Below are 18,660 nucleotides of genomic sequence, written 5' to 3' on the forward strand. Positions count from 1 at the left end.
CAATCATCACAAAAATAGCGTGCGAATATAACACACAAATAAAATTTGTCAGAGTGACCAAATCTGCTTTCTGTCAAAAGTTACATAGGGGTGCCGGAAACCGACCAGTTTCCCTACCGAAATTAAAAAGAAAGTGTATTGCAAAAATTTCGAATAGTTTTTTGCATGAAACCCCTTTTCGAAAAAATCTGAAACAATTCAAAATATGCCTCATGCATGCAGATCATAAACATGATTTTTACCGGAAGGGTTTTCCGAAAAATAAAATAAAATATAAAATGAAAAAATCTACCTACCTACCTGAGCTCCTCTAATATAGCCGCTTAAGGGTCAAAACTTTGGAAAAATCTGCTCTAGACAAAGTAAAAAATGGATAGTGTGTGGTGTTTCGAATTCATCTCAACAGTAACTAACACTAACTTGGGGCCAGTTAGATGATAAATTCAAACCGGCACCAAAATTGCCACCAATTCCACACTAAAACAAAACATTGATCATCCAAACGAACTTGCTGTTCCCGAATAATTTCTCGGGAAGCAAGCACAGAAGCTCTGGTTTGCTGACGAGAAAGCGAAAACGAACTCTTGTTTCGTGAGAACACCTATTATAAATAAAGTTGAATTTGGTTTTTGGAATTCATTTCGGTGATACCTATTTTTTAAATTAATAATCCCTCGTCAACGAAGCAGACATGAAAGTATGAATACAGTTCACCAATTCTTGCCAGATACTTCACATTCTCTAGGCTGAATGTTACTAATCGAAAAAAAAATCTGGAAAATGAAAGTCTAGATCAATGGTTATAGATCATATTTATACTGTATCGATTTTGTTGGCTATTTTCGGCAAATTTGAGACTAAAAGAAACGAAAGCAATGAAATTGAAAGATGGATAGGTATTCTAGAGCGAATCAGTTATAAACTTAGAACGGAAAACTAGAACTAGGCAGGCTCATATGGGCATGATCGAAAGGAAATGTGAAGAATTTTTTGCCTTCTGCAGAGTAGGAGTTGGGCGTTGCACCCAAGTCTACCGCATGGTCTATGGTAGAACATAACTCATCATCATGTTTTACCGCCGACGCCAGCGTCTTTCAATTTCATTGCTTTCGTTTCTCTTAGTCTCAAATTTGCCGAAAATAGCCAACAAAATCGATACAGTAGAACCTTGCGGCAATTAAAACATAGTAACAGATAATATTTATAAATGACACATATGATGGCTATACATAGTAAGACTTGTTGCATCTATCCTCAAGCTGACTTATTAAAAAGGCACCAATGCATAAAAAGAGCTGATTGAGATTGGTTATTAATTTTACCTAAAAATGAAACATTGTACGAGTTATTCCAATAACACATAGCAATACACAAATCTCAACAATTCAAGTTATTAGACACACCTCAGAGCACACTCATCGTCACAGTCCATCCGCTTGTCTGGAATTGTGCAAAATACCCATATCATGCCAAAAGAGTCGCTCCCTTCTAGAAACCCCTGGGAAGGCCATTTTTCTTCCCATTTACTCGCCGAAAACTCCTGTGTCGATTAGTGCTAGGAAGCAACAGCTATACATACAAGCACTGACTAAAAGCAACACACTTGTATGCGCGTATGGCAAAGATGCTAAGTGATGCTCCAGGCCGGGCCGTATGATGTGGGTCGTCGTCGTTGCATAAACCCACGGGGCGGGGTGGCAGGCAGCCAGGGGAAGTGAAACAGGATACATGGTCTTTGGGAGCACCAACAGTCGTTGACAAAGTGCCGCCGGAATATATTAAACGTGTGGACATATGAATTATATTTCACTTGAAAACTAACACAATATATCATTGCTAGCTACGCCAGCCAGTGTTTGCTCGGGTGGAAACAAGGAATATCCTGAATTCCCGAGCAGCAACGCATTCAGCATCCAAGAACAGCAAATGATAGAATAGAATAATCCTACCATGTGTGTTCTGTTGGAGAAGATAACAATAGTACAGGTAGTGATGAAAAAAAATCTCCAGCCATCGACTGGAAAACCTACAGATGGATCTCTTGAATTGAATATCATCACACGTGCAGAAAGTTTCGCGGGAATTGTTAATGCTATAGTGAGATATGTTAACATTTATTACGTTATTAAGTAGTTCAGTTATTCTAATGAAAAAATATTAATTCTATCAGATTGTTGTCAGTCTGCATATATTTATCGTTTATTTTTAAGGACATATTCCAATATTATTCGTATTCTAAAAATACCTCTTAGTTCAAATTTCAAACAAGCAGTTGTTTCATTTTGCCACGTATCCACAATTTTTTACGTATGCGACTTCCATTGTTATTGTAGCATCACCGTGTATTGCTACACGAACAGACATAAGCATGGATTCAAATTATTATAGCATTCAACAATAAGCTTAATTCCGTAATTGGTACCTACCGAATCCGTACATCCTCCAAAATACGCTACCTTCCTTGCATGCTGTGTGCTCTGCACTACAAAACGGTGTGCACAAAAATAGCTACACAATGTCAGCAATTTGCGCCACCCACCAGCTAAAGACATAGTGGTAAGTACATCGAGTCACAAAACTTTTCGAATAAAACTATATTGTATTCATGATTACGACAATTCGAATGCCAAAAAGTTTAGCAACAACATAAAAACCCGACGACAGTCAACGGCACCGGTTGTGGGTTTTATGATTGTTGTCATATTCTTCCACAAACATAATAACAACGGCACCGCCTGCTATTGCAGGTTGATGGGTTGATTTTATAGCAATGGAGAAAACGATAAATATTATCGGTGCCACTAATGTCATTTTTGCTTGAAGCGAAACTGAATCAGTTTCTAACCCAAACTGCTGTCAAAATGTATGAACTGACTGCGGTTGGGGTAAGAACCTCAGTTTCGGGGTCAAGCGAAAACGCCATAAGAAACAAGTGCTACGCTATTATGATTGATTCATGCATGTTACTAGCAATTTGTATTTGGGACTAGCTAAAGAAAACCCTTCAACTTGCATCTTCATAAATAACAGCATTGTAAAAATAATAATGAAATAATTGGAATTCCTTATTCAACTATTCGAAAACAGTCGAACGAGCAAATAAACAAATAAACAAATAAAGAAATAAACAAATAAACAAATAAACAAATAAACAAATAAACAAATAAAAAATAAACAAATATCACCTAGGCCATAAACGAATAAACAAATAAACAAATAAGCAAATAAGCAAATAAACAAATAAACAAATAGACAAATAGACAAATAACCAAATAAACAAATAAGCAAATAAACAAATAAACAAATAATCAAATAAACAAATAAACAAATAAACAAATAAACAAATAAACAAATAAACAAATAAACAAATAAACAAATAAACAAATAAACAAATAAACAAATAAACAAATAAACAAATAAACAAATAAACAAATAAACAAATAAACAAATAAACAAATAAAAAATAAACAAATATCACCTAGGCCACCCTGACAAGCATGGTCCTCCGGGCAAACAAAAACCCAAGTGGTGGGCAACCCGCTACTTACAGGCTTAAGGGGGACGTCTGGTGTAAAGTGCTCAAACCGAAAAATATTTTGTTTAACGATTTTGAAGGCAAGTCAACAATGGATCTTGTTAAGATTTATTTATACATTCATTCTGTTTGGGAAAAATATTTTCAGTCACGCCGAGACACACTTACGAGCTTTCCAAGATTAGACGTCCAACCATTTCCACGTCGAGGAGCGCTGCGGTGAACACGATTACTCTTGATAAAATTGGCACAGGAAATTCAATAAGATTAGTAAAGCTTAGACTTGTAGAAAAAGTTTGAGTTTCGGAAAACGATTTCATGAAAAACGAAAAATTTCATATTTCACTGTAAAACTGGCTCTTTCCTTCAGATTGATTGGGAGACATTTTTTTAGTTTTCTGTGGGTCATCGACAAGCTACACATACTGTGCATTCTCATAAAAAAATCAAGTCAATTCATTGATTAGTTTTTTAGGTATCGTGTTCGCCAATTTGAAAAACGCGGCTTCGAGAAAAACGCTATTAAAGGGTGTCCCATGCCAAAAATGCGTCATGGCAAAAAAAGCTGTAGAAAATAACTCATTGGGTATTTTCTCTTGAAAACTTGGGTACAAGTAGTTTAGAGTGTATTGTTTACATTGTATTTTTATCGCTGTCGGTTGTTTCGAAAATGGTAGCCGATAGGTTCAAATCTGCGTATGTTACAGCAAATACACGCGTGGAATGCATGGCTGTTTAAAATAAGTTAAGCATGGTCACCGAGATTGCGGAAGACTATTCTATAGGTTTAATACTAACATTTAATACTAACAATTAAGAGGATAAAAAAGAAGTAGATTTTTCCCACTACACCGCCCTCCTTAAATGACAGAACGAAAGAGTTCGTTTCTCGACAAACATATGATTACGGCCTAAAAGCCAACTGTCAAAATCCACTTTGAATAGAAATTCCAGACAACCCGTTATTAGTCGAACACAGTTCACAACAATTTATGAAAGAGAAAACTTTTCTCTTTCGTTTACTACCAACATCTGTGATTGGCGTGCAACGGTTTGTCCGGAATTTCCATTCAAAGTGGATTTTGACAGTTGCTTTTAGGCCGTAATCATATGTTTGTCGAGGTTTCATTTTTAGCTCGAGTTCACATTTTCGCTCATGTTCTATAATTGTACTGTTTTACGTCTTTAATTATTGCGACACTGTATATTGATTGGAAAAACTGTTATAGTTCCCGCAATTAAACCACAGTTTTACAGTAGTTCAATATATGTATTTATTATAGCTTACATATTTCGATAAAATTTTAGAATGAGTTTGACTAAAATGGACGACATTTTTTACTGACGCTTTTCATTAGAGCTTGTACAGTTGTTTCCGGTACGGTTTTTATCCGCTTCCGTCCAACGGCTCGCTTTTGATGTTTCGATGTTTAGCGCTTCATCATAATAGGTTTCGATCGGACGGAGTTCCAAATGGTTTAATGGGATTGTGTCTTTCTGCACAAAACCAACAAAATTAGATATTTCGTAAGCAGATTTGTTAGAGTTTTTGGTGGGGCGTTTTTACCACACCGCTGATGCTCGTTCCGATTTAGGAAGCTCGGCACCTTGTATTTTCTCAATCCAGATAGCTTCTTAGAAGGGAACCGATAAACTACATTTTTTCAGTATATTTACATTTACGTACAGCCCACTACAGTGACGCATTACTACAGCTCTTGCCAGAACGGTAGCCAAACCGAGTACATTTTCCCGTACAGCAGTAGAATACATTTTTGTTTTGCAGTTGTACTCCGACTGCTCGGTGAGAGTGTGGCGTAGTAAAGTTTGTTCTCTCACTTTGTACACTTTTTTCTGCATAGTCAAAGGGAGAGGCCCGCACACGAAAGCGTTGATGACGGTTGTGGCGTAAACGAACCGCATTCATTGTCGTCGTTTGTGATTAAAAATATTGAATAGATTAATAATATTAAAAAGTGTAAAATAAGGAAAGAGAAGCTGTACCATCTGGTGGCTGTACTGGGGACAGCATTTTTTGTCATGTTACTGCTTCGCTGACAGACTGCCGTACAGCGCTGAGCGTCCTGCACTAGCGAACGACAGCAGCGTCGAAAGAGAAATGAGAATGTAGGCAGAAAAATTACAGCCGCAGAAAAAGTAGGCATTTTGCATCCTTGCTTCTTAGTCCTATGGACGAAACTTTGCAAAACATCAAGTCCCGCGTCGAAATGTTCGGATTCCGCTTGCTATGAGTAATCAGCATTGTCGGTTTTACGTGTTTTCCCGGTTTTCATCTAGCTACTGACTTGTGGTATATACTGTCGTTCACGTATGAAATCCCTGGAAGACCTTGAGATGGTGTATATCATGCGGGTAATCAAAATGGTTTCGCGAACGGTTTGTTGATTTTCTTCTGTCCCGATTCCATTGACAACGGCAAAAATTAGCGGATGTAAACAATACACTCTAAGAAGAAGCTGAGCAAAATGTGGTTAATTGTGATCAAGTATATGAAAAATTACGCAAATTTGAAAGTGTCGCAATAATCATCCTTTATGTATGCCTACCATCCGTATACCTAACACATTTAGGTATATTTAAATGGGTACACCCGAATAGGACGATGTATTTCTTTGCAAAAATGCACAATATGATTCATATCAAATCAGTGACCTAAAAATAATGATAAGCGTATGACACTGAGCAAAACTAACATACGCTACCTACTGCTATCGTTAAATCGATAAACGTCGCTTCCCTTGCCACCCACAACAGATTCAATAAGTCGCCGGAAAACTATCGCTAAAAGCACAACAAATGCTCTTATTTCACGAAACAAAGTGTGTGCCAGTAACTAGGCGGAAACGGAAAGCATTTCCTTCCACTTGGTGGGCATCCCATTCATGTTGGCAAAAGGCTGAAGGAAAACTCATTGGAAAGTTTTCCGAAATCACAGGAGCGCTCTGTCGTTCTTCCGGTTGGTATAAATTCTCCAGCTCGTTTCCAAGAGCCACTACCAGTTCCGAGACCCAAAACAAGAACACGCTCAAGCGTACGTATGTACAAATACACCACAACGAGGCCCCGAAACTTGGGAAACATTTGCTACAACTTCACTCGGAAAACCGACGAGATAATAAATTTTGCACAAATTTCAACCTAATGTAACAGTTTTGTTCTCAAGAATGATTTCATGCTTCACGTAGCGTGTTAGATTAACAACTTATAACTTTACGAATGTGGCCCTAAAATATGTCTCCAAAGTGAAAGGAATGGAACAACTGTTCGTTCAGCTGCTGCCGGGTGAAATCTTGGCTCATTTCGTTTTGCTATTTTGCCGCCGTCTCAGCCTTACTTTAGGTACCTAAACATAGGTATATAGTTTTACAGTCGACAATGGTGCGGACAAAACGGCAAGCCAACCGAATATGAAACTCTTTTCACGGCTTTTTCAGACTTTACTATGCTTACGGAATCTTCTAATACAAATTAGAAAGCAGGATCAATGTTTTCCAGTATAGAGAGCTTTTTTATTAACGACTATAAGAAAGTCAAACTTTTTCTTTTTATGTTATAACGATATTCTAATTAGAAAGGGACTGGAAAGTGAGAAATATTTTAATATTAAGAGCCACAGTACTCAAGGAAGAACAAGGAGATAAGGGAAGAAAGTTTAGAATAACGTGGGTAGAGTCATATGAGCAAGCTTTCCTGACGACTTAACCCTTTGCTCTCTGCCGCAGGAGTCAGCATATTTTGGCATTTATTCCAACGCCAATCACATGAGTCTGCAGCATGTCCTAACAAGCGTGAAGTGACTTAGTCGAACATAATGTGGGACAATACGTTTCCGCCCTAAAACCTAACTAGGTCTTACAACATGAAGATCATACGTGCAACTCGGTGTGCTACCGATCCGCATCGTAGCCCTATTGGATATATAATGCTACAAGCAGACAAAGTGATACTAAGTGACTTTAAGTTTATGCCTTCCTTCCTTGTCATCAGTTCGCCCTCTCTTAGCTACCACTGATACGGTTACTGCCACTATGATGTTGGAAATCATCCTCCTTCCAAATGTTTTTACAAAATATAATATCCCTCTGTTTCCAAAATCAAATTTGAATATGTTCTATTTGCATAAAAAACTCGGCATTGATGAATTGACCAGCGCAAAGCAGTAGTTAACTTTGTTGGTCCTGAATCTATCTTGCCAATTTCGCTATGTTTGATGAAGAAAAAGGTTCTGGCTTGGACTCTGCACTGCAGTATTGGTGAAATGTGCAAACTTGTCAAATAAAAGTTTTTCTTTGTTTAAAATGCGGTCCTAGTGGTTTTGAAGAATCACTTACGCTTTTTGAAATCCGGTACAGTTTGTGGTATTTGTGAATCCGACTACGAAACCTCATCATCTGATAAGTAACTGCCCAGCAGTCACGCTATTGTGTTTTCTTGCATCGACGATACTGCGTTTAGACAGCTGAAGTTTAGTGACATAGGGTGTTGAGCCCATTTCGCCATGTTTCTATTATCGACCCTACCCATTTGAAGCCGTTGGTTAGAGCAGTGTCTGCCATCTTTGTTCAACGCATTGAGTCAAATGGTAGCGCAACAATAGGGGCACTCGATTCGAGTTTGCGTTGCGCTCAAACACGAGAATTTCACTGTTTTCAGCGTATTTGTGTCATTATATTGGTTCTTAACAACGAAGCAAAGCTGTTGATGTCAATTTTTCGCATTCCATTGATTGTAGGTCGAGAAATTAATGAATTAGTGAGGCACCCTGCTTAGTATGGCGAAAATAAGCACTTTACCCTACTAAAGTGTCTAATCCAGTGTGATATAATACTTTAAAATTTCTCGCATGCGATTCGAGCTGCTCGTGAGTTATTCGTCCAACCTTCCATTCCAACGCCTCATTTTTTAAATTTTTCCCCTCTACTCAAGGAAATGAAGAAAAGACACTACAAAGCTCAACTCCCCTACTACAAATGGGAAAAGTGTCATTTGACCCAATTTATTCTGATACATACCTGGTTCCTGGTTGGCGTCATACAAAATCACTGCCTTCTATGCATGAATTACTTGTTTCTAAAGACAATACATGACAGGATTTAGTAAAAAAATTGCACCGTCAAGCTGACGCATTCGTACCTATCAAATAAACGAACTGATAAAACATGACAGGTAGCTTAGCATGTTGTAACCTCTCCTCGTAACAGCAAAACCCGAAAACAGACACAAAATAACCTAATAACCAAGTATAATTTAGCTATACATGAGAAAGCAAAACTTTAATTCAATAAGAAATTAAATCACTACGAAACGCAAGACAATTCGAGACTGTCTTATTTAAATAGCAAGTATCTGGCAGACTGACTTCGTTTGAAAACTTGCATAGATTCAAAGTCAGCTCTTTTTGCACAATTTATGGAAAATTTACTTCGTTTAAATGGCAATTCAACGCTGCCCTGAGATTTCCGTACGACGATAGTTGCTGATGTGCAGTTGCAAAAACTATCACTCTACTTCATGCACCGGCCTCGTTCCCAATCTGCAGCAGTTTGTTTGGTTGCTGGAAAATCGGCAAAAAATGTCAACGAACAGGTGCACTGAAGTGGCAATAATAATGGTAGTGGGAAGCAGATCAGGTGGAATCAGCAGATTTTATTTCCTTCGGGCAGGTGAGTCTACATCTTTTCGACATTTACCTTCCGACAGTTTTTCGTGCTGGTTGCTGTGGAAATTATGTTGAACTTAGGAACTTAGGTTCACATATTTTTGCTCAAAATGTTGATTTTGTCAAGCGGTACTAGGTACATACTGAATATAAAATACAGTATGCGCTATAAAAAAATTTAAAAAATGGGAGGTGTTGTGAACATTGCCAATACCCGCTAAGTTATAAATGATAAAAATATGCCAACTATTGTCAAATATATCTCCTGTCATGACGTCACTTTCCTATTGGAAAACTTTACATTAACAGGATTCTACCACAATTTTAATCGCCCCGTGCCGCAACCGCGAATTCAGGTGGCTTGATGCGAACCATGTTGTCACCTATTCGATGCGAATCAGATCACTTTTCTATCTCATCTTTAGTTTAGAAACGTTTTAAAATTTATTTTCTATAGCACTAATAACATAAATTACAAAAATGTTCCATTTTTCCATTTCGGGAAACAATATATCCATCATATGATATTCCTTTACCAAAATGGATACAAATAAAAATCGATATTATAAGTGGCCAGCTTTTTGTGCTCATAATTAAGAAAATTTGCATGCGATTGCCAGTTTTACGATAATATGCAATATAAAAGTGCAAAAAATTCAACGCACCGTGAAACAATGTCTAAAACATTGATTTTTATAGGAATTATTAAATCGTTTCGAAAATTCAATAGTATGTGTAAATGTTCATAATTGTCATAATTTGGATTAAACGCATCCACAAATATTTTTCTAGCTCAGAAAGGCATTTCGATCAGTGAGAATCAGTTCAGTATATGAAAAAAAGATATTATTTTATTCTTATGCTAATGGCCACCATTTCGAAGCGGTAAAAAATATCCACGACGCCATTACATACTTGTCATCGGATTTAACTGAAACCGCCATAAGATCTTATTAAAACTAATTATTCTTGCTCAAGAGTAATAGGAATTTTTCAAGAAATACATTTTTATTTATGATACACTTGAATAAGAGCTGTTGGACTTGAATACAACTAATAGGAATTTTTCAAGACAGAAAGGTTAGTTGGAAGATCGCCATAAATCCAGTCTATTTAACATTGAAAATGTCAATGTTGAAATAAAAATGCCTATGATTAAATATTATGGTAGTTACAATTCCATCTAAAAATTGTTGATTTATTTCAACAACGCATGTTAAATCGAACTATATGGACAACTAACGACATCTCGCTATATTTACAGCACCTACAGATTTGCAAAGTTAAATGAATAATTTATAATCATCGAGTTGGCTGTTTATACATGATTGAGGTACATGTCACGGCTTCTCCGTTGGGATACGCCACATACCCCGTCAGTCGTTACAGTTTGTTGTTTATTATAGAACGCTCATATGCAACAGTATTTTCACTTCGTTCAAAGCTTTAAGAAGGTGTTATGGCAGCATTCTTAAGATACACTATGCTTCAACAAGAATGTCATAAAGCTATCTTTTGGTTTTAAGGCGGTTGGAAAGCGATGTCTTAAGAAGAGGCTCAAGAGTCTCTTAAAACCGCTCCTAAGACTAATTACTCTTATAAAAACCCGTTTTAATCCACCTAGTGGTGCAATTGTGTCTTTCTCATTTATCCAAACTACGATTCCATGGTTATGTTTAATATAATGGTGGAAATCTCTATTAGATATTCAGTGCGATTTACACATAGTACAATGAACCGACAGCTACGAACTTGAGTTGCTATATGTCGACGCTTGTTAAGAAATTTTAAATTAGTATCTCAACTCTAAATCATTTCAAACCAAAATTATCACTGGTTTTTCAGACCCACTAGAAAAATTTATTCTAGAGGAATTAAAAAATTTTATTCGCGGAGAGGGGTACTTGATGAGGGAAGGGCGGTTTAGGGAAGGGCGGTGAGTGATGTGGTGGGTGCCCCTCACCATATCCCCCTAACTACGACTCTGTTAAAATACAGATAACCCACGTAAGTCACAAAAAGATTGCCGGGATTAGGTTGACGATATTCAGAATGATTGCATAACCTTTCTATAGGAGAAAGGCAAAAATGTGAATTTTCTGTGTTCGCACTCTTAAACCCGTAACTCCGGAACCGAAACTCGCAATTTAATGAAATTTAATAGCAGCCTATGGGAACGTTGTACCTTTCATTTGAGATTAGTTAAATGAAAGATTGATGAAATCGGTTCAGCCATCTCCGAGTAACCGATGTGCATATTTTTGGTCACATACATACATACATACATACATACATACATACATACATACATACATACATACATGCATACATACATACAGACATACATACATACATACATACATACATACGTACATACATACATACAACAAGCAACCGATATAAATGGAGCAGGCACGGCAAATCCGTTTGCCAGAGGTGGGTTGGTGAGGTCACCACCACCAATAGTAGCTGAAGTCACCCAGCAAGAGCAGGAGGAGGGGAAGCCGAAGCAACAGCAACAGCGGCAACAAAAACAGCCGGAGCAGAGCGGAATGAGCTACACCCCACAAACGCCAAAGGTAGTGGTAGCGAGGCACTTGGTGGAGGAGCTCCACAAGTTCGTGGACATGAGAAACAATGTCCACAAAGACATTAAGGAGATGGTCATCAAAATCCGGAAGGCGCTACTGTCTGCCGTGAAAGAGTACGATACGGCAACGCAGAGGGCAGATTCAGCTGAGCGAGCATCCGCGTCGGCTAAGACCACTATCCTCCTAGCCCCTCCGAAACAGGGTAAGGAGAGGCAGATTGGAGTGGAGAACACGCCAGTTCCCATAACTCCAAAGAGGACAAGATCCTCACCAGGAAAAGAAAGACCAGGCGGGTCAAAGAGGCAGACGCTCGAGGATGCTATTGCTGCCGAAGAAAAGGACGCCACCTTACAGGGTGAAAGCTGGAGCACCGTTGTAGGTCGGAAGGAGAAACGCGTGAAACAGCAAAAAAAAGAAGGAGGAGCGAAAAGGGGAGCAGAAGAGGAAATCAGAACCCTCGGCTCGTCAGAAGGCGCCTAAGGGAGAAGCCGTGCTCGTCAAAGCAAATGACGAGACTACGTACGCAGCACTGCTCAAAAAGGTCAGAAAGGACCCGGAGCTGAAAGATTTGGGGGAAAACGTGTTAAGAGTCAGGCGTACCCAAAAAAATGAGATGCTCCTCGAGCTTAAGAAGAATACTACGACTAGTAGCTCTGCCTTGCAGGAGACTATAACTAAATCAATGGGTGGAAAGGCAGAAGTTAAAGCCTTAAGCCCGGAGATGGTAATCGTGTGCAAAGACCTCGACGAAATAACGACGGAAGACGAGCTGAGAGGTGCTATGAAGCAGCAGTGCAAACTGGGCGAGGTGCACATGACGATCCGGTTAAGGAAGGGATACGGAGGAACGCAGATAGCGATGATACGTTTACCGGTAACCGCTGCAGACAAGGCACTGGAGGTAGGTAAGGTTACAGTTGGATGGTCGAGATGCCTACTGAGAGCCGCCCCACGAGTAAACAAACAAGCAGAGAAATGCTTCAAATGTTTAGGCTTTGGACATTTAGCAGGGGCTTGCAAAGGCCCGGACAGATCCGGGATGTGCTGGAAATGCGGAGAGACGGGCCATCTTGCGAGAGACTGCACGCAGAGGCCGAAGTGCTTGCTTTGCACCCCAGCGGAAGGAAACGACCATCAGACGGGTGGCTTTAAATGCCCAGCGTACAAGAAGGCGACTGCAGGCCAACGGTGATGGAGATGACCCAGATAAACCTGAATCACTGTGATACCGCACAGCAACTGTTGTGGCAGTCTACGACAGAAACTATGTGCGATGTCGCTTTGATCGCAGAGCCTTATCAAGTCCCCCCTAATAACGGTAACTGGGTGGCGGATAGATCAGGAACCGCAGCGATACAAGTAATGGGAAGATTCCCTATCCAAGAAGTGGTAGAACGTTCCTATGAGGGTTTCGTGATAGCCAAAATCAACGGCATCTTCGTATGTAGCTGTTACGCTCCCCCAAGGTGGACAGTAGAGCAGTTCAGCCTAATGCTGGAGCAGTTAACCGAGCAGTTGATCGATCGGAAGCCGGTAGTCATTGGTGGTGACTTCAACGCCTGGGCTGTGGAATGGGGCAGTAGAGTAACCAACACAAGAGGGTGTATCCTGCAGGAAGCTCTAGCGAAGTTAGACGTACGATTGTGCAATGAAGGCTCTGTTAGTACATTTCGGAGAAACGGGAGGGAGTCCATCATAGACGTCACATTCTGTAGTCCCTCATTGACGGCGAACATGGATTGGAGAGTATGCGAAACGTATACGCATAGTGACCACCAGGAGATTCGCTACCGTATCGGCCAACGGAACCCCGCGGCAGTACAGAGAAGGGTGACCGGCGAACGAAAGTGGAAGACGAAAGCCTTCAACAAAGACCTCTTTGTTGAGGCACTTCGGCCGAACGGCGGGACCGAGAACGTGGATGCGGCTGACCTAACAAGAAGGATTGTGGCGGCTTGTGACGCCACAATGCCGCGAAAACTGGAACCACGCAACAAACGGCGTCCAGCTTACTGGTGGAACGAGACGCTTAGTACGTTACGCGCTGCTTGTCTCAGAGCCAGAAGGCGGGTCCAAAGAGCAAGGTCGGAACCAGATAGAGAAGAGCATAAGGCATCGTTTCGGGAAGCTAGGGCCGCTCTAAAACGAGAGATCAGACTTAGCAAGTCAGAGTGCCACAAGGAGCTATGCCGAGAAGTAGACGCCAATCCCTGGGGTGACGCATACCGAGTCGTGATGGCGAAAATGAAGGGTCCGACGACGCCAGCCGAAATGTGTCCGAGCAAGCTGAAGATAATCGTCGAGGGTCTTTTCCCGAAGCACGATCCAACTATATGGCCACCGTCACCGCACGGCGAGGAAGAAGGAACAAACATGGATCGGCAAGTGACTAACGACGAGCTAGTAGAAGCATCGAAGCGCCTAAAACCAAAGAAAGCCCCTGGTCCGGATGGAATACCAAACGTGGTACTGAAAGCTGCGATCCTGGCATATCCGGACATGTTCAGAATAGTGATGCAGAAGTGCCTAAATGGAGGCAACTTCCCCGAAATGTGGAAGGTCCAGAAGCTGGTGTTGCTGCCGAAGCCAGGGAAGCCACCTGGCGACCCGACCTCGTACAGACCCATATGCCTGCTGGATACACTCGGAAAACTCCTGGAAAGGATCATTCTTAACAGGTTGACGAAATTCACGGAAGGTGAGCGCGGACTGTCCAAGATGCAGTTTGGTTTCCGCAAAGGAGCATCGACAGTGGATGCAATTCGGATAGTGCTCGAGAGTGCCGAAAAGTCATCTAAACAGAAGCGAAGAGGAGATCGATACTGCGCTGTGGTCACGATAGATGTGAAGAACGCGTTCAACAGTGCCAGCTGGGAAGCCATCGCTGCAGCGCTGCATAGAATGAGGGTTTCCGACTATCTGTACCAGATCCTGAAGAGCTACTTTCAGAGCAGAGTGCTACTGTACGAGACGAGCGAAGGACAGAAGTCATTGCGTGTCACAGCGGGCGTTCCTCAGGGCTCCATTCTCGGTCCAACCCTTTGGAACGGGATGTACGATGGGGTGTTAACGCTGCAGCTGCCTAGGAAAGTGAAAATCGTAGGTTTCGCGGACGACGTGTCACTAACGGTGATGGGTGAGACACTTGAAGAAGTGGAGGTGTCGGTGACGGAGACAATAGACGCGATCGAGAGCTGGATGAACGGGGTCAAGCTGCAAATAGCTCACCACAAGACGGAGGTGTTGTTGGTCAGTAACTGCAGATCGGTCCAACGGATGCAGATCGACGTCGGAGGGCACGTGATTGCATCGAAACGTGCATTGAAGCAATTGGGAGTTATAATCGACGACCGGTTGAGCTTCAACAACCACGTTGATTACGCCTGTGAAAAGTCGGCGAAGGCAACGAACGCAATAGCGAGAATCATGCCAAACGTCGGCGGTCCGAGAAGCAGCACGAGACGTCTGCTATCTACTGTTTCGTCATCGATACTCCGATATGGGGTTCCTGCCTGGAGTGCTGCGCTGAAAACCAAGCGGAACCGTGAAAAGCTAAACAGGACATTCCGATTGATGGCCGTACGAGTCGCGAGTGCCTACAGAACAATATCGTCGGAGGCAGTATGCGTTATCGCCGGGATGATCCCCATCTGCATTACCCTGGCGGAGGACGTGGAATGCTATCAGCGGAGAAATGCACGTAACGCTAGGAGACAAGTTCGAGCGGACTCGTTGGCTAAATGGCAACAGGAGTGGGACAACGCGGAGAAAGGAAGGTGGACCCACCGACTCATCCCAAATGTATCGGCCTGGGTACATAGGAAGCATGGAGAGGTGAACTTCCATTTGACGCAGTTTTTGTCCGGGCACGGATGCTTACGGAAGTACTTGCATCGGTTTGGACATGCTTCGTCACCCCTTTGCCCGGGTTGTGCGACCGTGCAGGAGACACCGGAACACGTGGTCTTCGAATGCCCTAGATTCGAAGAAGTTCGTAGGGGTATACCTGGTATGACAGCGGACAATATCATCGAAGAGATGTGCCGTGACGAACATACCTGGGACGCTGTCAACAGAGTGGTCTCGAGCATACTCTCCGAGTTGCAGAGGAAGTGGCGTAGAGACCAACAAGAAACCGCAAATCGGGTTTCGAGAGAAATTCCGCCGCCGGGGAACTCTCCAACTGTGTAGACTAGGTCCACCGCCGGGGACCAGTTGAGTAGTGCGTGATGTAGCACCGAGTTGGGTCGTCGGGGTGCCTGGGAACCGGACGTCAAGCTTCACCGGAATCGCTGAACCGACCTCGACATCCTTCCGGGTAGCTCGTGAGTAGGCTATATCCACCGCCGGGGATTGGACCGAGTAGACCGCGTCGCAGAGCTAGCAGTGGGTCGTTGGGGCGCCGGTGAACCGGAAGTTACGCTCAAACCGGAATCGCCGGATAGACCTCAGCACCTACTGCATGGCCCGTTGAGTAGGCTAGATCCACCGCCGAGGACTAGATCGAGTAGATCGGGCGAAACGGAACGAGAGGAAGCCAAAGAGCTCATGAAATTGTGGTGCTAAAACAAAAGAAAAATCGGTACCGGGGGAGCCTCCTTCGCCGGGGAACTCTCCGTCGGCGTAAGCTAGATCCACCGCCGGGGACTAGACTGAGTAGACCGCGACGAAATACCACCAGTCGCAGGTCGTCGGGGCATCAGCGAACCGGACGCTCTGCTCCACCGGAATCGCCGAACTGACCTCGACATCTGGTTGGTTGGCTCGGTTTCGGGAGAACTTTTCTCGCCGGGGAATTCTCCGTCGGAGTAGGCTAGGTCCATCGTCGGGGACTAGACCGAGTAGTTCGCGAACAAGTCTGGTGCTCAAAGAGTAAACGGCGTTGAATGGTGCGAGAAGGGAGTTGCGGTGCTAACCGGCACAAGCGAGCCGCAGGGCTCGATGAATTAGACAGTCAGAAGTTTGCCGCTCAGACTGTACTCGTAGGGGAGGAGTACTAAGCCTCGACTCACAGCCAGCTTTCCGACTGCCATGCAGAGCTTGCCAGTCTGTGTGGATGGTAGAGAATTGGTGGTGTGTAGAGGAGTGGGGCTGTCACCCTACGGAAGAAACGAACTAGTAAGTAGTTGAATTAGAGTGCGTGCTATGCACATAAAAACCCCTCCCCGAAGTAATGCCGTAAGGTAGTGCCGGGGAGGAATCAGGTTCTGGGCAAGAGCAGTGGTTTTTAGCGGGTCGGGTGATGGCAGCCCAAACCCGTTCCCTGACAATGGGGTTTTTGTACATTTTTCTGAAAAATTTTTTACTGCTCTCAAAAAAAAAAAAAAAAAAAACATACATACATACACACAGCTTTCCGACTGCCATGCAGAACTTGCCAGTCTGTGTGGATGGTAGAGAATTGGTGGTGTGTAGAAGAGTGGGGCTGTAACCCTGCGGAAGAAAAGAACTAGTAAATAGTTGAATTAGAGTGTGTGCTATGCGCATAAAAACCCCTCTCCGAAGTAATGCCGTAAGGTAGTGCCGGGGAGGAATCAGGTTCTGGGCAAGAGCAGTGGTTTTTAGCGGGTCGGGTGATGGCAGCCCAAACCCGTTCCCTGAGACATTGGGGTTTTTGTACATTTTTCCTCACTCAGGGTTTTCCTGAAAAATTTTTTACTGCTCTCTAAAAAAGCATACATACATACATACATACATACATACATACACATACAGACATTTGCCGAATTCGACGAACTGAGTCGAATGGTATATGACAGACGGCCCTCCGGCCCGGGATTAAGTTGACGATGTTCAGAGTGATTGCATAACCTTTCTATCAAAGAAAGGCAAAAATGTGAATTTGCTGTGTGTTTAAGAGTGCCTTAAACCCGTAACTCCGGAACCGAAACTCGCAATTTAATGGCAGCCTATGGGAACGTTATACCTTTCTTTGGAGATTAATTTTGAAAATCGGTTCAGCCATCTCCGAGTAACCGATGTGCATATTTTTGGTCACATACATACATACATACATACATACATACATACATACATACATACATACATACATACATACATACATACATACATACATACATACATACATACATACATACATACATACATACATACATACATACATACATACATTCATACATACATACACATACATACATACGCGCACACAGACATTTGCCGAATTCGACGAACTAAGTCGAATGGTATGTGACAGACGTTTCTCCGGGCCGGGATTAACTTGACGATGTTCAGAGTGATTGCATAACCTTTCTACAGAAGAAAGGCAAAAATATAGTTTTATGGATATTTCTTCAAGAGTTCTAGAAGTACTCTTAAACCCCGTCAAGCATATAAAGCTAAACGCCCTTTTCATAAGCAATGCTAAAACCAGATTCACTACGTAATGCCTTGATAAAACTACCATAAAACTTAAATAAAACCAATTAGCATTTGGATTGTTACTTGGGAGTCCAGCTGAGTTCACAGCGCATTGGGTACGTCTCTTCTGAGAGAAATAATCAACGAACACTGACACGCGGAACGTATCTGCGGCGAGAACGAACGACATGCAGAACGATCCGCACAGAGCAAAGGGAAAATATATATCCGTGTGCCTATGCTAGGGAGACACCGTATACGCTTCGCTTGATTGCACGGTAATAGGTGGTATTGAATAAAAAGCTTTTTATTAAATTTATTTTAAATTTCATAGTACAATTAGTTTTAAAATGTGAAGATCGGTTCCAATTTAAAACAATCTTCGCAGCGATTTAGTGAGAACTGCTAATGTTTGGAATTGGTATGTTGAATCGTCCAGTTTCAATGTTCGATTATTAAAGTCTAAAAAAAATTTA

The sequence above is a fragment of the Topomyia yanbarensis genome, chromosome 2 (assembly GCF_030247195.1).
Source record: "Topomyia yanbarensis strain Yona2022 chromosome 2, ASM3024719v1, whole genome shotgun sequence".
NCBI lineage: Eukaryota > Metazoa > Arthropoda > Insecta > Diptera > Culicidae > Topomyia > Topomyia yanbarensis.